The sequence below is a fragment of the Neolamprologus multifasciatus genome, chromosome 23 (genome assembly GCF_963576455.1).
Source record: "Neolamprologus multifasciatus chromosome 23, fNeoMul1.2, whole genome shotgun sequence".
Classification (NCBI taxonomy): Eukaryota; Metazoa; Chordata; class Actinopteri; order Cichliformes; family Cichlidae; genus Neolamprologus; species Neolamprologus multifasciatus.
The window spans coordinates 17,852,820-17,877,347 of record NC_140460.1 but is presented as its reverse complement, the minus strand read 5'-3'; the positions used below and the strand labels follow the sequence as shown (position 1 = coordinate 17,877,347).

The window sequence follows — 24,528 nt, the reverse complement described above, 5'->3', positions numbered from 1 at the left end:
CCTCTGTCAGTGCGCCCCAGGGTGGCTGTGGCTACAATGTAGTTTGCCATCACCAGTGTGTGAATGAATGGGTGAATGGGTGGATGACTGGATATGTAAAGCGCTTTGGGGTCCTTAGGGACTAGTAAAGCGCTATAGAAATACAGGCCATTTACCATTTACGGTTGCCATGGTTACAGGGTGACGCTCTCTCTCTGCGTGTTTCCTGGGTGAGAGAGGCCTTTTTGTTGTTGTTGTGCTAAGCTAATAGGGAGAATGCTACCGGTATAGCTCTAAAGAATGTAGCATCATAGGCAGTGTAGTCCGTGCTGCAGGGAGAATGGACTGCCATACACGTTATGTGTCTGTGAGCGAGGGAGGGAGAAAAAGGAAAAGTACGAGTTGTCATCAAGCAAAAACGGGAGCTGGAAGCATGTAAATATAATAATAACCACTGCAGCCAAGAAGAGTGCCTGACGAGCCCAGTTGTAAGTAAGCTATTAAGACTCGACTGCACACCGTGTTCGTGTTTTCCTCCAAAAACAACAAGTTCTGTTGGAGCAGCCTTTCAACGCCTCTCTCTGTCTCTCGCAAGCAAAGTTGACCCAGACAACAAAGTAAAGCTATTTTTCGGCTACGAGCCGACACAGAACCCACCGTATTAGCCAGAGGTCCCTTTACTATGGTTCGGAGACGCGGACCTTCAGTAACAGTAATAAATCACAGCAATAGTACATTCATGTAGTTGTAAACAGCATGATAATATATTAAGTAATCCAAAGTATTCAGAATACATTACTCTCATTGAGTAACGTAACGGAATACGTTACAGAATACATTTTGGGGCATGTATTCTGTATTCTGTAATGGAATACATTTTAAAAGTAACCTTCCCAACACTGATGATATGATATATGACTCTCACTGTGTTTAACTACCATAATAATTATTAATAATTCTTGGGTTACTAAGTGTATGATTAATTACAGTTTTTTTTAAGAAATATATACATTGTTATGTTTGACATGCAGATGTTTTCAGGTCACCAAAACACCTCCTAAATCTACTCTACAATCAACTTTTACAGGTTTTTTTGTGCCAGAAATGGAGTATCCACTGAAGACTGAAGATGGTGAATTTATGAATCTCTACGCCTTGCCATTGATCTCCTTGTGCCTTCATCTAGTTTTGGAAGAGACATTTACTTAACCACACTCTCACATGCTCTGTACCTACATCACCATCCCTGACCGTCGTAGCTTGGCCCATCAGAATGTGAAATTATAAGCGTGCAAAACGTGTTATTTTGCAAAGTACTCTCTAGGGTTCTTAAATCACATATGACATTGAGATCATTTCTTTTGAATTCTTTTTAATAATCCCTTCTTCTGAAAAATAAGAACCTCTCCTGGTTTTATTTGTACTTTGTTCCTTACTTTCTGTTGCACTCCCAATCCCAAATAGATGTTGACAAGCTGGCACAGTAACATGGAGGAGAGAAAGAAGTTGGGAAGGACTACTAAAACTCTTTTAAGGATTTCAATTGCAATGAACCTAATGCCTAACAATGAAAAATGTAAAATAATAATAAAGATAACGCATGTCTTCTTTAGTTTTTTGTTTATTCCATATAATCATCCAGATGAATGGCTGGCTGATCGTCAGTGTTGGGTAAGTTACTTTAAAAAAGTAATTAATTACTAATTACTTAGTCAATATTGTATTTAAAATACTTATCTAATTACTGTGTCAGAAAAGTAACTTAATTACTAAATAAGTAATTTAACTAAATACATCTTAAAATCCCTATAAACCTTGAGTGGGCAAACAATAGAAATTAAACTCTTTAAATATATATATATTTTTTTTTAAAGACGTAGACTCTACAGTACGCAGCGGTACCATCTCTTCCACAATGTAGCCTGCAATCATTTTTTTAAGCTCACCTTCAGATGCTTTCTGTGCTGCTGAAATAAAATCTTAGATAAAAGTTTTGCTTGCTTAGCAGGAGTTGCCGCAGTGTTATCCATGGATGATGAACAAGAATCACTCAGAAGTGTTCGTCTATGCTCTCGTGTCAGGTGCTTCAGTAGATTACCCGTGCTGTTAACAGCGGCCGATAGTTTTTTCTCCCCAGGACATAGCTTACATATTACTGTAATATTCTTGTCTGCTTGTTTCAGAAAAGTGAAAAGATGGGAATATGTCCATTTAAAAAACACAGCCACACGCTTCAGCCGAGTCCGACATCTTCTGCTTTAGAATATGACGTAATATTTTAGAAAACAACTATGAAGCAAACTGGCGCGAAATGACGTGCAGCTGCACTACAACGATGTTAAAGCGGCAGAGTTTACTTCTACATTTAGAAGATAAATTATTGAAATTAAATAATGATATTCTGCGAGTTTAATTATTTTACAATTTAAAGCAAGTAAATTGTAAGTAACTGTAATTAAAATACCTAAAAATGAACAGTAATTAGTTACTCTACTTTTTCAGTGGAAAAGTAATTTAATTACAGTAACACATTACTTATTAACGCATTACACCCAACACTGCTGATCATGCTTCTAAACATGATCAGCCAGCCAGACTTGTGATGACAAAGACCATAATTGAAGGCCTTTGTCATCACATGCTTGAACTCATCATATGTTTTTTGCATATGCTGAACAGGCAGTTGGACATGCTGTAACTGCTGGGTAGAAAACTGCATGAACACTATATGGAATATGACAGGTGTGGTTGAACTGCATGAAGACTCTCTTCTGGCAGGACAAGAATGTGGCCTTGTCCTGTGAGCCACTGTAAGGATGTATTTAGAGTAGAACTGGACCATCACTGGCCTCAGGCTCTTCACCTTTTCGAAGACAAAGCAGTCATTTAGATAAAATATTGGATATTATTTACCTGTAGTATGTACCTGCACAAAGATAATTTAGAAATGTAATTATTGACAAGAGTAAACAAGCACTGATAGTGTAATATAGAGCTGCGGCCAAACCTTTAGAGCAGTGGTTCCCCTTTGTTTTACAAGAAAATCTTCGTGCCTCCCACCACCTACAAACTGCAATAAATTACAGGTAGCAATAAAATAAACTAACTCTTTTACGCTATGTCCACACCTACACAGGTATTTTTGAAAACGCAGCTTTTTCTATGCGTTTGGGCCTTTCCTCCACACGTAAACGGCGTTTCGAATCACCGAAAACTGAGATTTTTTAAAACTTCTGTCAGGTTGGAGATTTTCGAAAACTCAGTTTTTTCAGTTTTTGCATTTACGTGTGGACGTGAAATACGGAGCTCGTCATGCAACGTCAAAGGTATGTGCCTTTTTTCACGTCACGCTGTGGGCCACGTTATTGTTTACACTAACTCTTTTACGCTATGTCCACACCGGGGGCGATTCTAGGATCAGAGCTTTGGGGGTGCTGAGCACCCAGAGAGCTGCCCAGCAGGCAAGATAAACTTTACACGTCACGAGGAGACTTCTTCCCCGTCTCTGTCAGTCCCTGCATCCTTAAATGTCTCCAGTTGTCCCAAGTTGTCTCTGAATGTCTCCTTGGTGCATTTAAACCCCTGTTTCTCCCTGTCCTTGTCGTCTGTTATCTTTGTCTCCGCTATCAGTCATCATAATTTTACCATCTCTGTGCAAGTCTACAAATTTCTTTATTAAATCATAAGATTCTTAAATTCATCAAGTCTCTCTGTGCCTGGGTCCTCGTCACAAAACATGACATCACTGTTTTGTACATTTTAACACAATTTAATCCACACATTTGTGAAAGAAAAGCAAAACACTTGTCTGTAACAAAACCATCAAATCTGATAAAGGTTGTTTAAATGCTGCAAAAGAAGAATGGATTGGAATAAAAAAATACATATCCTAACCTTAAATACTGGGGGAGCAGTAGCGGTTTTAGACACGGGCGGTTGCCCGGGGCGGCATTGTGGTGGGGGGCGGCATCACGGGCATCGGCCATAAAAAAAAAAAAAGCTCAAAGCCATTGGGTCCTCAGTTTAGAAAAAAGAGAAAAGAAGAGAAGAGGAGAAATGAGCAAAAGATACAGGTAAGCAGATGTGTGATTGGATAATGGCAGGTCATCCTGAAACAATCAGAATCAGAATACTTTATTAATCCCTAAGGAAATTATGTGGGTTGCAGTTGCTCCAAGAAGAAATGGTAAAACTAGCAACAGTAACAGACTAAACTCCAAACAATACAATATGTTACAGATTTTAGTATTAATTAGTCATTGTCAGTTGTTGATTTGTCCTGTTCTCATTGTATGACAAATTATGATGGCTGTTTGGTAGCCGTTTGCATGCTATGCATACTCTCTTTCTCTTCATATGTGTGTCTGTGTACAACAGTTTTATGTTAATGTACAGTCCTTATTATGTTTTGTGTGCGTGTGTGTGTGTGTGTGGGGGGGGGGGGGGGGGGGGGGCAGAGGGAGTGTTCGCCCAGGGCGCCAAACAGGCTAGGACCGCCACTGTGGGAGAGAATAATGAATGATGCTCATAGTGAGTAAAAAGTAAACTGAGTGCATTTTTTGGATACATACAAAACACTCCCAAAACAGCATAAATTATTACAAATAAATTATTACAAATAAATTATTACAAATAAATTATTACAAAATATTAATTAAAAAAAAAAACTATAAAAATGGAGGCAACTTTCCCTGTGGTAGAATGTATAAAATGTATGAAAAAATCTTTACTGCAGATGCTAATTTTACTAATTTAATAATACAAATTTTGTGTTGTAAGATTTATGAGTTTCATACATTCATATTGGGAGAGCTTGACATTTTATCAGGTGGTACACACTGTAAAAAGTGTGAGAAAAACTCATAAGTGTGTGTGTGTTTTGGAAAACATTTAAAGCTGCTGTACAGAATCTTTTGAAACAAGCTAGCTTAAAACATTTTTAGAATATAAACAGCACTCTTCTCTTTACAGCTCCTCACTCCACCAGGGCTAGAGATGTGGCTGAACCACATAAAAATATATCATTAATTTTAATCTCCCCAATCCATTATAATGTTATGTTGGAATGTTGTTAAAGAGGGTCAAAAATGTTTCAACCCAGTTTGTTTTGCAGATTCTGTATAGCAGCTTTAATATAGGGAGAACACAACTTCCAGATTGTGTGAGTAAAATCAGTTTTTTTCTCTTTGTCAGTTTAACAGTTTCTGTTGTGCCTGTCACTATTCCCTGTCTGTTTTCTTACCTGGTTCTTCCTGACCTTGTACTTTCTCCTCACGTTCCCCTCTTTCCTCTCTCCCTCTTCGGACTGACAATCAAACACAAATAGATTGTATTCAATTAGATGAAAAATTATATTAATATGAAACAATTCTATTAAGATCACTAACAAAAAGTCCTCTCTCGGTGTACTTTCAACCAAAAGGCAAATAACCAAACCACATGTACATCTAATAAAAGATATAAATATTGAAACACTGATCCAATATTATTCCTGATTCACAGGTCATTTGATTTTACACTTTTACCTGAATGTGGCTCCTTTTTTTGAAAAAACTTTCTTATATCCATTATAAACCTGGCTGTCTCTCTGTACACAATCACACACACACACACACACACACACACACACACACACAACAGGTGTTCTAAGGTTAATGGGCATTCAGTCAGTTAGCTAGTTAGTATCCATTTCAAACAGGACAGTGGTAACAACAGTAGGCTACGAACAATTTTAAGTTTTAGATTTTAAATAGGCTGCATATATTTCAATGGGAGCAACAGGACGGCCAAATGTCGCTGATTTTACTACAGGAGGACGGATTGTAGGGTAGCAAACATTGTCGGAAAACATGTTTTCAACACTGCAGGTTACCTGGGTGTAATGTTTTTCAGCTAAAAAGAAACATGGTCTGAGAACTACCTAACTATATAAAGAGTAACTGAAGGTTAAATGCAGCTAATATGTCCTGTTTTAAGCCAGGCACTTACACCTCCGCTCTGCTGCATCTCAGCCACTAGAGCGCTAGAGTCAGAGTAGGGGAGAGGTGAGCTGGAACAAACCATTTTAGGAGGGGGGGGGGGGGGGTATCTATACTTTTGTTGTTAAAATGTTACGTCTCAACCAAGTACTGTATGCTTTTAATATTTTTAGTAGTGTGTTACAGCAAACAACAAATATTGTCAAAAAAAAAGTAAGAAATCTGTGGGGATGCTTTGATTAGTTTTGGGGGTGCTTCAGCTTCTGCTGTTTGTGTGACACACTACTAAAAATATAAAAAGCATACAGTACTTGGTTGAGACGTAACATTTTAACAACAAAAGTATAGATATCCCCTCCCCCCCCCCCAAAAAAAAAATGGTTTGTTCCGGCTCCCCTCTCCCCTACTCTTGCACTAGTGCTCTTTCTGCCAGAACGATGGTGGCTGAGACGCAGCGGAGCGGAGGTGTGCGTTTCTGGCTTAAAACAGGACACGTTAGCTGCATAGCGGGTGAACCAGTTTTTGTCTGTTGCTGGGTCTGAAATACACCGGGATGTCTGGTTCACCCGAAAGACCAAACTCCAAAACACAGACTTAACAATGTGGTGTATGCTGTACAGTGCAGCGAGGACCTCTACATTGGAGAGACCAAACAGCCACTTCACAAGCGCATGGCACAACATAGAAGAGCCACCTCCACAGGACAAGACTCAGCTGTCCATATGCATCTAAAGGACAAAGGTCACTCTTTCGAGGATGCCAATGTTCACATTTTGGACAGAGAGGACAGATGGTTTGAAAGAGGAGTGAAAGAAGCCATCTATCTCCACTGTGAGCAACCATCTTTGAACAGAGGCGGTGGTTTACAACACCAACTGTCTGCCATCTATAATCCAGTTTTGAGTTCCCTCCCCAGACGCCTGAACGCCCACTCACATCCTGGGCCATCTGACCTCAGGAATTCGCATGATAAGGTGGGGCCAGGTTTCACAAAGAGCTCACCCGAAACCCTGGCTGATTGGGACCCACACCCATTTTCACACCTTGGCTCAGGCGATTAGAGGATCATCTGTGGGGGGATACTCCCACTAGGTTTAAATCTGGGACTCTCCACCATTTGACCTTAGAACTGAAGAAGCTCCTCGGATGAGAGGTGAAATGTCTTCAAGCAACTTAAAGAAGTCCAGGCGCTTTTCTTTGCAAGCTCCTTTGACCAGAGCCATAGTAGTATCTGCAGTAAAGATCTTTTCATACATAGTATAAATTGTACCACAGGCAAATTTGCCTCCATTTGAATTGTTTTTTAATTAATACATTATACATTTGTACTTTTCAAGGACTCTTCTATTTTTAGAGTGTATTTTTTATGTATCTGTATTATATTATACATACACATTAAAAATGAATCTCTGTCCAGAAAAAATACTGTTTACGTTTTACTCACTATGAGCATAATTTATTAATTTCCCCTAATAATTAAGGTTAAGATATGTAATTTTTTATTCCAATCCATTCTTCTTTTGTGGCATTTAAATAACCTTTATCAGATTTGATGGTTTTGTTACAGACTTTAAAAAAAAGTGTTTTGCTTTTCTTTCACAAATGTGGGGATTAAATTGTGTTAAAATGTACAAAACAGTGATGTCATGTTTTGTGACGAGGACCCAGGCACAGAGAGACTTGATGAATTTAAGAATCTTATGATTTAACAAAGAAATTTGCAGACTTGCACAGAGATGGTAAAGTTATGATGACTGATATCGGAAACGAACACAACAGATGACGGGGACGGCCAGGAACAGGGGTTTAAATGAACCAAGGAGACAGAGAGAATGGAAATGGAGACATTTAGGGGTGCAAGGACTGACAGAAACAGGGAAGAAGTCTCATCGTGACGAGTAAAGTTTATCTTGCCTGGTTGGGAAGCTCTCTGGGTGCTCAGCACCCCCAAAGCTCTGATGCTAGAATCGCCCCTGGACACATGACACCGAGGGGAGGCACTTGAGGAGATTTTGGATCTCAGGTCCATCACCTTATTTACAAAGTGATTGAGGAAAGTATTACAGTCTTCATCAGAAAGTAACACAGCATGCTGTGTTGGGGGTGAAACAATACTGTTAATGGTATCAAATAGAATTATTGGGTTATTTTTATGACAGTTTATAAGGTGCAGAGAGAAAAGAACAGTCTGTGGGACATAGTTCAAAAAGATGTGAGAATTCATTCTCACGCTGCTACGTCTCAGAAATAAACATAAAATCAAGCTTCTCTGCAGAAAACAAGTCATTTAAGATATAAGACTTGTTGTCAATTGAGCGGGCATTAATTAACATCATTTTAACGTTGTGACCCACCGGGACAGAGTAGCCTGGAACGGAGACCGCACAATGCCGTAAGGAGGACAGCAAATCAAGGTTCCTGCCGAGATTGACCGTAGCTTTCCATGCTTTCAGATGACAGCTTGGGTAGTAAACATCAGGGGTTGTGGGGATTAATCCAGTAATGACAAGTCTCAGGCATATCCTACCGGCAGCAGCCCAGAAATAAAGCCCCCAAAGATCCACTTCTCTCCAAAGCTGACGAAGCCGCTCAAGAAAGCCTGGTCTCTTCCCCGGTTCCTCCGATGAGGCCTCTGAAGCAAAAGTGAGCTGATCAGCAAGAAAGAAGGTAAACCAGGTGCTGCGCCACGCTCAAGCGGCGGTGGGAAAACAACCTTATTACGTTGACTCTGAAAATTATCCATGGCAGAGTTGATCGCCAGTAACGCATGACGATCATAAATCCGAAGGGAGGTGATGGCGGACAAAAATGTAGCAAAAATACATACACAACATATAAAGTAAACAAACACACGGGCAAAGGCAGCAGCACAGCCAAACACAGGCGCCATCTTGCCAACGCCATCCATACCATCCATGTGTTTATGTTGCTCCCAGTGAGTGTGCTTCACTCAGTGAACAGCTGTACACATCTGGTTGCAGAGCTCCACTCACTGTGGGTTCAGGCTAAAAGTTAATCCAGATAATATTTGAGGTTCTCTGAACAGACAGACTGTGGGGTGTGACAGACTGTCTTTGGTAAGGAGCTCATTGGTCCTTACCAAAGACATATCTGTTGTAGACCCATCATCTGGTATGTGGTCCCGGACCTGAAGACCACAGGGAAACATCAGTCGTCTCTCTGCTGTTTGTTTCACTGCTCAAATATTTTTGGTACAATTTTCATGAAATTCTTTTCATTTTTGTTTGATAACGGAGTTCAAGAAGAAATAGCAAAAACAATATTAAAGAGTTGTTTCTGCACTGTACTCAGATCTGTGATTATTAGTAAAATTATTGTTCACTGTTTTGATGCACAGTGATCAAATGCTATGAAATGAGCAGAAAAGTGTAAGAGGGACAGGTGAAAAAGCCATGCTGCTAGTGACTGGGTTATGAGCTAGGCTAATTGCTACACTAGGCTAAGCTAAGCCTTTGAACATATAAAAACACAATTAGTAAACATAGACGATATAATTACCAGGTAGTTCAGCAGAGAGTGTGCTTTGAATAAACCATTTGAAGAAATAGGTAGTTATTTAAAGCTTTGTAATCAAATAGGGTACACGGATTATCTACTTAAAACACTGCCATGTCTGTGTGAACAAGAATAGGAAGTGATATGATACTGCAGTGAGGGCAGACACCAAGGCCCTTTCTCAATTCTCAAGTACACGAGTCCGTACTCGCCTTCTCGGCGTGTCCGGACTTGCCGAGAACGCACGGGAGTACGGACTTGCCGAGAACGTGAGCATGGACTCGTGTACTTGAGAATTGAGAAAGGGCCTTGGTGTCTGCCCTCACTGCAGTATCATATCACTTCCTATTCTGTACAATTGGAACACCAGCGTACATGATGATGTCACAGGTCCAGAGCTTATACTGCCGTCCCCTCTTAATTTAACTGTGAGTAATATGTTATGAAGCTTAACTTTAATCACAGCTAAACCGATTTACTCAGGAACAAATAAAACACTGAAATAAGCCAAACATTAACATTTAGAAGTGATCTAAGTGACTTATATATCATGTTTAACCTGAGTAGCGAAATCTCTATTAATAAAAATAGTGTACATGTATGCCTTAATAAAAACAAGCAGGTGAGATGTTAGAACGCTTTTATTTTTATTTTAGTGGACACTCAATACAATAGACAGCTGCTGGGGTTTGGGGTTTGTTTAACCTGAGTAGCGAAAAGACCGCGGGGGGTTGAAAACGATCCACTGTTCTTGCCGGCTCTAGTGAGCCTCGACCTCGCTGTCTGCTATGGAGCTGGCGGGTCACAGACGTCTCCGAAAACATCAAAGCACGTTTGGAAATATATGATATCTTGATAAATCGAGCAGATATTTGAAGCTTACACAGCTACATTCTCCTTTGAAAATAACTTAAAAGTTTATTTTGTGACCCAGAAAGTTTAATATTTAAAAGTTTTTAGCCGCGCTCGTCCACCATTGCCGCGTTTGAGTTTTGGACAAAATGTATTCTGGGATATTTAGCTGTACCAAGTCCACACAAGTCACCGCCGATGCATGCTCGATAAAACAGGCGGAGCAAGTGTGGGTGTGTTGTTGTAGGAGGGGGTCAAAATGAATGTGGTTCGATGGAGCTTTAAATTTTGGTGGTTCTGGTATTAAAGTCCTGTCTCTGTGGAAACTCTTACATACACCATGAGGGCAGCTACACAAACACTCCTGTACACAACTTTCTGCACAGAGCCTCATCACTAAATCCAGTAGGTTTATAACATCTAAAGGTGACTTCGTGCTGCTGCAGACATTAGTATATCTGACCCTAAATGTTTTCTTTTCTTTAAAATTCAAACTTCATGTTCACAGGCTGTTCTCATTTAAATTGCCTGCATAAAACAACAGGTTTAAAACATGCTGTGGTGAATTAAAATGTGCATTCTGCACTCCATTTTCTGCACATTATACTTTCAAAATGGCAGACATCTGGCCTCACATTGCTAAGGAGAGACAGAGCTATTCTCAGAGCTCAGGGCCCGTATCCCTAAAGATTCTGAGAATCCTCTCAGAGAGCTCCTAACTTAACCTAAAAATTCCTTGCCAGGAGTTTTAGCTTAGAAGTGATTCCAGAACATTTTCAGTGAACTCTGAGCAAGGAATGGATGGAAAATCCTATCTTAGTGAGGAGGTGTGGTTGACCCCGTTGCTAGGTATGAGTCATCATTTCAAAAGCCGTGATTGGTTGATCCTACAAGTTTGATGGAAATGAGCTTTTGGTGATAATGAGCAAAGGATGTACCCTCAAATCAATAAACATAATTATACACTCTAATCTTATGCTGACTGTAATTGTAAATAATATTTCACATTCAAGAAAATATCTGGAAAATGAATAGTAAGCTGTAGCGGTTATAGCCTAACATTAGAATCTAAAATATGTGAAAACTTAAACTCATTACACCCTGTTCAAATAATGATTCGTGTCTTATTTGCTCATATTAATATCCTAGCTGGCATATTTTGTACTTTCACTCCCATATGGACCCCATTGAAAACAAGATGGCCTATCTCAAGGGGCTGTCCTTAATGAAGTAGAAATCACAATGTTACAAGTCTTAACGAGGGTAACACGGCTCAGCTTTTATCAATGTCTGTGATTGCTGGCTGGTCTATTTATAAAGGCTTGTTAACAAATATCCGACAAACACAGAAAATGGAGAAAAAAAAGGACTTGCAAGCCAAACTGGACTGAGGAGCAAGGTTTGTTGCTGGCCCAGTTGGTGAACGAACATAAAGGTATGTTACGAGGAAAATTTGGCCCAACTGTCACTAGCCAAGGCAAGAGGCGCGCCTGGGACACAATATCCCAAACAATCAATGCCTCTTTTCCACTGGTGGTGCGGACAGGCGACAATTGTGAGAAAAGGTGGTATGTGCTGCAGTCCAAGGCAAAAGATGAGATTGCAGCACACAAGCGGGAATCCTCACTCACAGGTGAGCAAAATATTATAGCCTACCACATAATCTGGCAACTTGCTCCTGCTGGCAAAGTTAATTTACATGCCTAAGTACTGTGTTCATTGACTGTTTCCACCTGCAAAGCGGCTGTCCCAGGTGGCCGACACTGTCTTTCAAGTCCTGGGACACTCTGAGGTCAGTGTCACCGGGCTGCCAACAGGCATTGACACATCAATGATGCAGGCCCTTGAAGTGCAGCAAAGGTAGGACACAGGGTTATTCATATCTACAGTGTTTATTCATTGCAGAAGCCATTTCATGTATTATCCATGCTCATTGTATTAAATTAATTTAATCAAAACAATAATTAAACTAGGCCTATGTATTTCTGTAGCATGGAGCCATCACAAGAACCGGGCCCATCAAGTTTGCCGATGAGATTGCCGCCTAAACCATCTGCAGCTGCTACTCAGGATAGCCCAGCGGATCAAACACCATTCCCATCCGCAGCACCTGCTCCGTCAGCATCCCTGCAGGAGAGCAGATTGAAACTCACAATTGATGTGTTTGAACAACAAAAAAAAGTCCTTTCCCTTCAGGAGGAGTACTACCGCCTTAAAATTGAACACCTAAAAAATAAACCATTTACAGATTGTGTTCTGTGTCTTGCATTTAACAATTGCAGGTGATGTGCAGTAAAACTGTGGTAGTTCTTAATACCATCACAAGTTCTCAAAAGACATGGGGCTACAGCTTGCCTGAAATGTAAATTTGTGAAGTTTGCCCTGTAAGGCAGTCCACTCTGGGCTAGGTTCCCCTGTGGAATGTAAATATGTTCTTCACCACCATCCTCATCGTTGTCTTCATCCTCATCGTTGTCTTCATCCAGAGGTTCTACAATCTGTCTAAGCTTGCAAATATTGTGCAATATTGCACAGGCTATGATGACTTTGCTGACTTTTTCAGGCCTCAGCCGCACCTCTCCGTGGAGAACATGAAAGCGCCTCTTAAGCTGGCCTATGCAACGCTCCACCACCGCTCTTGTTGTCTCGTGGGCCCTACAATAGAATACAGAGACCTTTAATTATTTGATGGAAATATTGCACTACTTGGATGCTCTAACATATTGCTTGCATTTAATTTCCATGATTTTTGTATTGTTTGGCTTACCTGTTATAGTTTAGTTGGGGCCCTTGGCGTGGCTGGAGGTAAGGTGTAAGGAGCCATGGTTTGCATGGGTAGCCACTGTCCCCTAACAAGTGGCAATTAGCTGGCACATAGCGTCTCTCAAAAAGCTGTCTGATGCCACTCTCGGAGAGCATTCTCGCATCATGTGTGGAGCCTGGCCATTTAGCCACAATGTCCAAAATCTTACAGGCCGCATTGAACACTATTTGCACATTGATGCTGTGGAAATTCCTCCTGTTAACAAAGACGGCCTCGTCCTCTGATGCCGCAATTATTCTCACATGTGTTCCATCAATTACACCCACAACACCAGGGAATCCTGCAATGTCCATAAATGCCCTTTTATGTGTGTGTAAAGTGCGGGCATCCAGCGGGAATGAAACAAATTGTGTCACAATATTAGGTTGTGACAAAGCTGTCAGTGTTTGGGTGATGACTCTGCTGACGGAGGATTGGGACAGACCCAAGTCATCACTGCTGCATTGTTGCATTTTTCCGGTTGCCAAATACCTCAGGGTTGTGATTACTTTCGTCTCCAGTGTAATAGCATTGTGGCGTCGAGTTGGTGAAGTAATTGCATCTCTAAGGAGATCCACCACAAACATGATTCCTGCACGATCCAATCTGTAGCGTCTCAATAATTCCCTGTCATCCAGTGTTTGCAGGACATCTCTCCTGCCTCTTCTGTTGGCCATTTTGTGCAGCTGCTTAGGGGAACTCCTAAGCCACTAAAAGTCCTCTTCCCTGCTCTTAGCAGATCTCGCCTTAGGAGCCCTTTTAAGCGCTAGGAATCTTGAGGAATAGCTTTTATATTAACTGGGATTGTCGTGTCACTTTTAGTGGAAATTCTAAGAAAACGTCATGACTCTGAGAATTTTCTTAGAATTTGGCCGCTAGGAGCCACTTTTTGCACAAAGATTCTTTAGGGATATGGGCCCAGATCTTTTCCTAAGTCCTTACCAACTCTCCTACCCACCTTTCCTTGACGTTGGTGATGTAAGAAAATAGTTTAGGAAAAGGAGATAGGAGGGACTTTTGAACCCATGTCAAAGCAGCAGAGCCGCTGCAAATGTCACATGATTTCTTTTGGATGATGGGACTGGCTGCTGCTGCTCTGAGTGGATCTAGTAGACTGTAATAGGAGAAACAGACTGACGAACATTTGCTGCAGGTTAATTATTGATATAAAGTCATATGAGGATGCAGCAGCTTACCTTTGATCCATGTGTTGCAGATTAAGACTCATTTATGGTCTGAAATGTTTAATGTTTATAGTGTTTAAGCTTACAGACACACCCGTAGTGACACTATTGTTGAAAATTATTTGCGTGTTGCTATCTACAGTGTGGATTTTATATGAGTGTGTTAGCTGATCTTTGACCCGCAAGCCACATCTTAAGACTATTTTATGGTGTGGAGTGCTTAATGTGACAGCAGCCTGCAGATACAGAGGATTGACGACGGAGAAGAAGCAGAGGATTTTCGGTTTCTACACAGACCTGGTGCAGACAGCAGAGCTGCAGAGTGAAAAAGTTCATGGAAAGAAGCTGAGTAAGTGAAACTTTAATTCATTCCAGTCTCTGAGGTTACCTCCTCATCACAGAGCAGCTGCTCTTTGTTAGAGTGTTTCTGCGGAGAACATACGAAGACTCGTTTCATCTCTGATGTCTGGTGCTGGATAAAGACTCCAAAGCAACAACAAAGTCTCCAACATCCAGCTTAGAGCCTTTCAATCAGAGTGTGACGGTAGAGATTTGTTTTCCTCACATCACATCAGACTAACAGTCTGTGTGGGCATCTTCATGAGGAACGTTGTTGGATCAAACATATCTGCCACTGTTTGATCCTCTTTAACAGAGGAAGTGTGACTGTGCTGTGATGTTTAGTCACACTCAGTGTTCATGTGGACTCTGAACAGGCTCACAGTCAAACTATCAAACTGGAGTCCTGATATGAGAACCTGCTTCAGATGCTGGACTCCAGCTTGACTATGATGTTCAAGTTTTTTTGTTTTTGTTTAACGAAGGATCAGAGTTCACGTTTGTCTGTTAAATATTCTCCAGAATTTATGGAGAATATTTAAAAGCACTCAGTGAGCGCCCCCTGCTGGTTCCTTCTGAGTGCTGCTGTTATTCTCCAATGATCCTGTAGGACAGATTTATGGATGCTTTGAGGGATTCGCTGCAGTCCTGCTGTAGTTACCCCGCCCCCAAAGTTACACCTAAATGAAAATGGAAGCCATCAACAGTAATGACATCACAGCAATAAAATTATTTAAAACTCACAAACCTCTGAAAATCTGTATTTGCTGTTGAAGTGTTGCTGACTGTGTGTAGAGTGAATAGAGGACTCAAATACAGACCAAAGATGAAATGTGAACATAACTTGAATAATAGATTTCTTTATTTAAAAAACAAGAAAAAAAACATACGTTTATTGTGGCTGATAAATGGCTGATAACATGAATACAAAAACAAGGCAAAGCAAATAGGAATAAAAACAACCTCAACTGAAAGAAACTAAACTATGGTAACTGTGACAAAAAGACACTAACTTGATTCGGGGCAGGAGCATGCGAGAACCTATGAGGAAAAAACATGAGCATGACCTGAGCTGATCGTGAAATACCTGGGCTTGACATGACCTGATGAGAGGAGAACACAGACAACCTGACAATGACTGAATGAAACACACAGACTAAATACACACAGTAGGTGATCAGGGGAAGTGGAAACACATGGGGAAAATAATTGACGCATAATTATGACGCCACAGGGAAAAGTAAAACTAAGCATAAAAAACATAGAAACAAGATTTTCAAATAAAACAGGAAACATGGAGAGACATGAACTGGGACATGCAAGCTTGACACAAGAGACAGAGGGAGCGAGCAAGGGAAAGGGACATAAAGGAGAGATACACAAGGCGAACCTACACAGACGAGGAAGCATAGAAAAAACAAACCAGGCTAAAACTCAACCAAGACAAACTAATAATAATACTAGAACTTAACATTATCTCATAAGTAATAAAGAATAGCGATACAAAAATAACTCAACTCTATCCTTAACTTAAGAATAGTACATGATTTTAACACAATATAAACATAAGAAATCAACAATACAAAATAACACAAAACACTGGGTCACAGACCCAGACCCTGACACCAAGTCTGTCAGTCTGACCCTGTTTCATAATGTTGAATCATAGTGCTGGATAATGTCTATGTGGTAGTGTGTGGTAGGGGTTGTGGCAGTACCCCCAAAGTCACTCTTCCACTCATATGTCATGTATCTTTTGTAAGACACCTATTTGTAACTGAGGTCTAGTCAGCTGCTGCTTAAATTTTCTTAAGCTTCTTCTTTGTTTTGATGATAGTGCTTCTTGTTCTTTACTGATTATTGTTCATGTCTGTGATGCCAGAGAAAAGACCAGTTTGTAATGAATTATTTTCATATTTAAATATACCTAATGAATTTCAATATGCCTACAATTGTGCCTTTTAAGCTCATGCTTAGGTGTGTGAGAGAGATTGGCTGTGATTGTACCCTTTCTTTCCATGCCTGTAGCGCAGGAGGTAGAGCAGGTCACCTACTAATCGAAAGGTTGGTGGTTTGATCCCTGTCTCCTCCAATCTGCATGCCAGATGTCCTTGGGCAAGATACTAATACCATGTTGCTCTCTGATGTGTCCATCGGAGTATGAATGTTAGAAAGTACTTACATGTATTAAACCTGATTCTTTGATCCCCATGATAGCACAGAGAAAACCCGACTCAGGAGTGGTCAAAACATTTATAATTCTTTATTCAATCATCTTCCGGGAAGAGAGAGCCCTGCACAGCCCAAAGCCAGTTGCAGAATCTCTAACAATAGAAGCTAAAAATGTGTCTCATACAGGTGTTATTTTGGTGCTTTACACGTCACACATAGTTTCGATATAAACAACTCCTCATATGTTACTAGTTCCGCTTTTTCAGTCTGGCTGAGCACTTATTTTGTAAGTCAAAACTGGCTTTGCTTTACAAGCCTTTATTATTAAAATACATAAAACAATATAATCAGAAAATAAAAATATATATTTATTTTGTAACATTCCCCCTTTTTAACTAATTTTATTAGTTAACCTAATTAACTGACTCCCTCAATAACTACTGTGAACTAAAAACAGATATAATTTGCTTTTTCTGGTAAAAGGTCCTACATTACTTTTGTCACTCTTTGGAAACAGCCTCTATAGAGTTAACCCGTTTCCTCTTTCAAAAATTTACTCCTGGTTTCTTTGCCCCCTTTAACGGGTAGCAGATATCCGGCCTTAACACTGTTTCTTTTGGTCAAAGGAGCTTGCAAAGAAAAGCGTCTGGACTTCTTTAAGTTACTTGAAGACGTTTCACCTCTCATCCAAGAAGCTTCTTCAGTTCTGAACTGAAGAAGCTTCTCAGATGAGAGAAGCTTCTTTGCAAGCTCCTTTGACTACGATGACCTGGATGACTGAGTACCTTCACAGACACTGTTTCTTTTGGGCAATTTACATAACATAGAAATCTAAGAAACTATTACTAAAGTCCCTCTCATTACTCTTCATTACTTTATGCTCACATTATAAACCTCTGTCTAACAAGCTTTTTTATCTTCTTTGCAATCTAAACAACTACTCTTCTGATAGGTTTCTTTGTGCTCTGTGCTTCTTTTGGGTCACATCCGTGTCTCTCTCTCTTGGCCCGATCCGTTCGGTCTGATCATTCCTGGATTCTCGTCAACCCCTTCGTAGTTCTACTGTGGTTCTGGAATCTGCTCCTTCTTCTGTAAAGGACAGAAGAAGGTTTCCTGTATTTATTTATATGCTTGTACAGCTCTACACTAACTTCCTGTTTTTCAGTCTGGCTGAGCACTTAGTTTGTAAGTCAAAACTGGCTTTGCTTTACAAACCTTTACTATTAAAATACATAAAACAATATAATCAGAAAATAAGCACTAAGAATATATATTTATTTCGTAACACATGGAAAAAAGTGTTTGGGTGAATGAGGAAAGTTGGTTAATGTGCTTTGAGTGCTCAGAGCAAAACATGTGAACTAGTCCATTTATCATTTACTTCTCATGGTGACACTATTAAACCCGGTTCTTTGATCCCCATGATAGAACAGAGAAAACCCGACCCAGGAGTGGTAAAAACATTTATAATTCTTTATTCAATCATCTTCCGGAAGAGAGAGAGCCCTGCACAGCCCAAAGCCAGTTGCAGAATCTCTAACATTAGAAGCTCAACATGTGTCTCATATGGTGTTATTTTGGTACTTCACACGTCACACAGTTTCGATACAAACAACTCCTTATATGGTACAAGTTCCTCTTTTCTTTGTGTCAAATTTCCGGTGCAGCTTTGCACTTCCTCTTTCTAAAGTCTGTTGCCAGGGCAACCTGTCACCCTTAATATAGTTCTTGTCTGGGTCTGGCATACATAAAACAATATAATCAGACAATAAGCACTAAGAATATATATTTAAATCCCAACAGACCCCCTCTTGACCTTTCCCCCAGAAAGGTCACCATATTTCTATTAGTTAACCTAATTCACTGACTCCCTTAATAACTACTGTGAACTAAAAACAGATATACTCAGCTTTTCTGGTAAAAGGTTCTACATTACTTTTGTCACTCTTTGGAAACAGCCTCTATAGAGTTAACCCATTTCCTCTTTAAAAATGTACTCCACCCCCTCTACAGGGAACACAAATCCGGCCTTAACACTATTTTTGGCCAATTTATATACCATAGAAATCCTGCAAACTATTACAAAAGCCCTTCTCATTACTCTTCATTACTTTTATGCTCACATTTAACCTGTGTCTAATGAGTTTTTTAGTCTCCTAAACAACACATTTTCTGGAACTGTGGTTCTCTGTGCTATGTGCTTCTTTTTTGGGTCCCCCTTTCTCTGGTTGGTTCCGTTTGGTCTGGGGCTTCCTGGATTCTCGCCAACCCCTTGGTGATTTTTGCTGTGGTCTGGAAATCTCCTGTAAAGGAAACAAAACACCTTTCCCTGCTACGCCTCCATAACCTATTATGTTCATCAATTGTTCTCTTAATTCTTCAAACTTAGTTCAACCTATCATGTTCGGGACTCTCTAATCAAAAGGATTAACCTAATTATGTGTATAAGCGTGTTGGCATTTACCCATCGGCACTCAAGGTCATCCCTACAATATATCAATTCAGTCAGTCATGCTGAACGACGTTTTTGACCTTCACTTGACCGAGTGACAACTCCTATGAGCACAATTGCAATGTGTGTATAAAGAATCATTTATACATATATAATCTTCAATGTTATTCATTTGGGTAAGCGACACTTTTGACACCCTTTTAAGAAGCTCTATTCTTCTCTTATCTGATCATGAACATCCTGTACAAAAAAAACTGTTGCTCTGCAAGTGCAAAGTTTCCAAGCAAACTGTGTCTTAACTTCCTGTTATCTGTCTCTGCAAGCATTTTTTTTACATTGACCTTTTACTACCCTCTGTCACCTTTCACAATAGATCATCTCTTCATGTAAGAAATTATTATTATTATAAAAGATCAAAGAGAAAACAAACATTTTCAATCAATTACGTTTAAGCATAAAAGCAATTACTTATGAGTAAGTTTTATCATAGCTAAATTATCAAACACCCAGAAAGTCATAAAATGATCCTAAAGCCCCTTATTTCAAATTAAACCCAAAATCACCCCTTCTTGACACATTCTATGTGTCAAATAAGCTAAAGACCCGCTACTGAAACTGAAAATGCTTCACCACCTCTTAAGAAACTTAAAAGAAAAAGGTTAGTCTTCCTCAAGACCTCCAAGCCTGTATTAAGGAATAAAATCAGTTTAATCATCATGTTAAATCTTTTGAACTCCTGGCTCCATTCAGAGCTGCCTAGAAACAAAACCTATTGTTAACATTAACTTCATTTTTAAAACTCAATTTTCCCACTTGTAATGCAATCTGTGTTATAACAAAACTTAAGACAGAACAGTTATCAGTCATGTTCTTCATACACAATTTCCATATTTTGATTTCATTTTGCTCCTCTTAATGTAATTTTACTTTATCAGACTTAAGCAAAATATATATGCCAGTACCAGCTCTTTTAATAATTTACTGTTTTAAAGGAAAAAAAAAAACCTTGGTCACTTGGACAAGTGTTTGTTATTCTATAACTGCATTTTATATGAAAAGTCTAGCGTCCCCCTATGTAACTCATAAATATTGCTTTGGTTGTAATTATACTCTATAAAATTTAATTGACTTCTACAGTGGCCTGGTTTTATTAATAGTAACATAAGTAACGTCCAACATTTTCTCCCCCTTTAGCATTTGGCATTTTCCCCGCTATATAATTTACTACCATAATCTAAACCCAGTCAATAAAACAAAATTTTCTTAAAGCAAACATCAGCAACCCAAAAAAGTCTGCGACTCCAAACTTATGTAAACCTCCAGTCTCCCTCTCTCTCCCCTACGTGATTAATTGTTTGTCAACCTTCATTCCTCCTGACCTTGGTCCAGTCTTTGTTTCAAGTCAGTCAAACCTTTAGTCCATATCATCAGTCCAGTCACACACATTCACTCACTCACACGCATTCACTCAAAAGAAAAAACTATTGTTCATCACTTTTGGTCTGGATTGACACGCGGCAATCCTTTTAGACAGGAACCAGGTTCCCACAGATGGCTTCTCCTCAGCCCATTGTAATCTGGAAAAGCTCACCTTATATTTGCTCTCCCAAAAATTTTTTTACAGCGCTGTTAATTCAATCATGCAGGCCTGCTTAGAACAAAAATGAGAAAAAGAGAGCTGATTAGTAGCTCATCAAAACACAAAACATAATCACCTGACAGGATTTCTCTAAGTGCACTGTTACAATTTTAAAGAGCCCAGTTCTCCAGTTCCAGTTCTCTTTTAATCACTGGTTTATCCTTTTTCCTTTTCGCAAAAATCACTTTATTGTCATGGGACTTTCCTGAGTTATTCCTCCACCTCTAGCTTTAAGTATGTTAAATCTAGCATTTATGTCATGTATTCACATTCATGAATGTAAGCATGTCTTCATTGCATATTTGTATTCATATTAATATTGAGTGTAAGATGGTCTTCATTGCCTCGATGTGTTTTATAATCAGGTTTAATTCATGCATCTTTGCACTGAGCTGTGGATTCAAACGATTCTCTCCAAAAATAATTTCACATGTAACAATTTGTATATGTGTCTTTTCTATTCATTCAGGTACTTGTTAGTTTATTTCTGATCCTCATCCCTGTTCTAACAGTTTCCTATGTGGGCTCGCCGATCAACACAGGCCCAAATCAGCGGTTTCTTCTCTCCATTGCTTCTCTCTTGATCTTTTCAGTCTTTTCTTGGAGGTTCACTCCCAGCATGGCAAATCTGAAACTCAGTGTCCAGTGCTATCCAGTGCTTTCACACAGTCATGCCACTGTTCAACTTCCCACCTTGTAATTCAGAGTGCATGTTCCATCAAGTGTTTTCTTACATGCTGCTGCTGGAGTCTTCAGTGTTATAGTTCAGTTGCACTGTCTTTTTGCCTGCTGTTAATTCTTCAAGTACACGGTGTTCTGTCTGTCTTCTGTCTTCATCAGGAGATTAACTGTCCTTTAAGCTTCTTCTCAGGATAAGGACAGAATGAGAGGTGAAGCTGTCAAATTTTAAGCCAAAGCCTGGCCTGTTTTCATCCCAATTCTGTTAATCTATCATTTTGCTGCTGTACTCATGTTTTCAAGATGAGAAGAGTCCACCTGTATTGACACACTAAAACATTTAATTAATATCATTTTCATTGCTATGTCTTAATACATTCAGTCTCTAATTCCTCTGTTTTCATGTTGCAATGTCACAAGCTCACAGTTTCCTGCTTCACTTCCTGCCAGACACACACACTCATGTTTTCATCTACAGCCTAATCGAACTCTTATTTTATATTTACAGTCTATAAACCCTCTGTAACTCTACTAAATGTTGATATAAAAGAATGCTCTCAGTACTATGGAACGCCAGGACTGCCATAATGAATTAATTAAATACACCATTAAATAATTAATTAAATGTGTCAATAATTAATTAAAATGGGAAATAATTAATTAAATAAATAGTTATGACACATGTAATTAATTAATTATTGACACATTTAATTAATTATTTATGTATTTCACATTTTAATTAATTATTGACACATTTAATTAATTATTGACACATTTAATTAATTATTTATTGACACATTTAATTAATTATTTATGTATTTCACATTTTAATTAATTATTGACACATTTAATTAATTATTTAATGATATATTTATTTATTTCATTTTGGCAGTCCTGGCGCCTGGCTCTCATCATGAAATAATTTTATCTGTCAACCTCACCCATCAAACGCAGGGGGCGGGGTTAACGCTGCCCATGCAGCTTCTCTAACATTTGATTGGTTGCCGTGCAAAGTAAGTCAAAACAGGTCGATCCTAGATAATCGATTGCTTGTGTAGACTTGGGGCAGCCAGGTATCCCAGAATGCATTTCAAATCACAGGCAGCAATGTTGGTGGTGTAGTTTTAAAATACCCCGTTTTTCTGTCACCAACTACACTTTTAACAGTGTTTTAGCCGCGAATGTCGCGTTGTAATCTTCACATGTCGGGTCAGGTTGTCAACATAGAACATGTTTGCAAAGGTGCTCAGATGTTTTCAGAGATTTCAGTAGCTCTGCTAACAGTCAGCATGCAGAGTGCACCGAGGGGGTTACGTTAACCGGTTTGTTTACATATTCCACTCTCCGTGTTCCACGTGTTGCATTCGCAGATTCTCATTTTCACCGAACGATCGTCTCTTTCCACCTGGTCTTGTGTCTCTGTGCTTCTGTAACATAAAGAACGAGCTGACAATTTTCTCACGAAACCAGCGATAAGCTCAACAGACCCTCAGTTTACCTGCATGCATCCTCCTCCTCACCTGTCAGCTGTTTAACACCTGCTGCTAATTCAAGAAACACGCCCACGTTATCTGGTGATAGTCACAGTTTAACTGGGCAGCCGGTGCTCGATATTACGCAACGTCAGCACATTTTTCTGCACAAGATAAGTAAATATAGTTTTTCCCGAGCGCAGAGCTGCTGGAGCTTGTTTCCCAACAGAGCACTTTATTGGCGAACCCACTTCATCAGCGGCTGATGTCCAATCACCGGCACAGCTTTGAAACCTGAGCTGAGTTTTAGCTCTCAGTGTTAAACGCTGGACTTAATTCACTCAGGTTCTGTCTGTCGGGTCACGTTTACTTCGCTGTTTTATTTACAACTGAGCAAATCGGTTTGGCTGAGGTTAAAGTTACGTTTCATAACTGCACAGTTTTACAGACGTTTAATGGTTCACTGGCACATGTGTTAGACTGAACCATTCGCTTTTCTTTATCTGGTGTGTTTTGGATTTAACAGTAAATTTTGAGATTAAACTGACTTTTAAAATGTTTTTATACAAAGAGGAAAGAGAAGGCGCATTTCCACCGAGAGGAGCAGAGTTTCCAACTACATGTTCATAATGCAGACTGCAACCTGGACAGAAATATTATATCATCTGTTTTTAATAGGTTTTCTAAGCACCAGCGATCTGTTAGAATTTTTAGAGTTTACTTAACTAAAAATAAATGAGGTTAACATATAATTTGTGTGATTTTTTCTCTCTCTCTCTTTTTATTTATTTATTTATTTTTTTGCTTTTTCGGTCATGTTATGTTTAACTGTCAAAGGTTTGTTACAAACTATGAAACACATGGTGCAGACTTCTGAATGTTAGAAGAAAACTAATACTGCTAATAAGGCAGGAAGGTGTCCTTTAAAACTAAACATGTTAGTAGGACTTTAGTATTTATATCATAGTTTATGAAATAGCACGTGTATTTCAGTAATAGCCTACTGATTTCAGTGTAGTGGTGAACAGTCACACAGCTCACGTGGGTGTTATCTGTGATACTCCTTAACTATAATTTATCCAGGTTAACTTCAGTTAACTCTGAGCGGCTGGATCGACGGAGGTCAGACAACAATTTTACATGTATGATCTTAAAACAGGACACAGCCATTATCCGTCCTGGCCTCATATCAAATGTGAACGCAGACTGAGTCTATGTTTGACGATTGCTTTATATCTAATCTTCCTCTCAAACATTTAAACAGTCTGCAGCTGAGGGAATACAAACTCAAATTGTCGGAACAGGTTTGCTCGTTTCTTGCGTTCATTTGGTAATTTATTAAATGTATAACTGTTATAACTGCTGAGTCTCTTACGCTGATGAAAATGCAGAAAACACAGATCACGAACACCTGTTCAACCAATCGCTTTCATTCCACTTTGACAAACTGACGCGTTCATCTCT

At 39.4% G+C, this 24,528-nt stretch overlaps 1 protein-coding gene across 1 annotated transcript in view; it reads left to right on the top strand.

Moving 5' to 3' along the window:
• Positions 1–14,215: 14,215 nt before the first annotated feature.
• LOC146491318 (NACHT, LRR and PYD domains-containing protein 3-like) overlaps positions 14,216–24,528 on the top strand; it is a 39,492-nt gene continuing 29,179 nt past the window's right edge. Inside the window, exon 1 of the mRNA XM_085152674.1 lies at positions 14,216–14,661. The gene's annotated coding sequence lies outside the window, so the exon portion shown is untranslated. The remainder of the gene's footprint in view (positions 14,662–24,528) is intronic.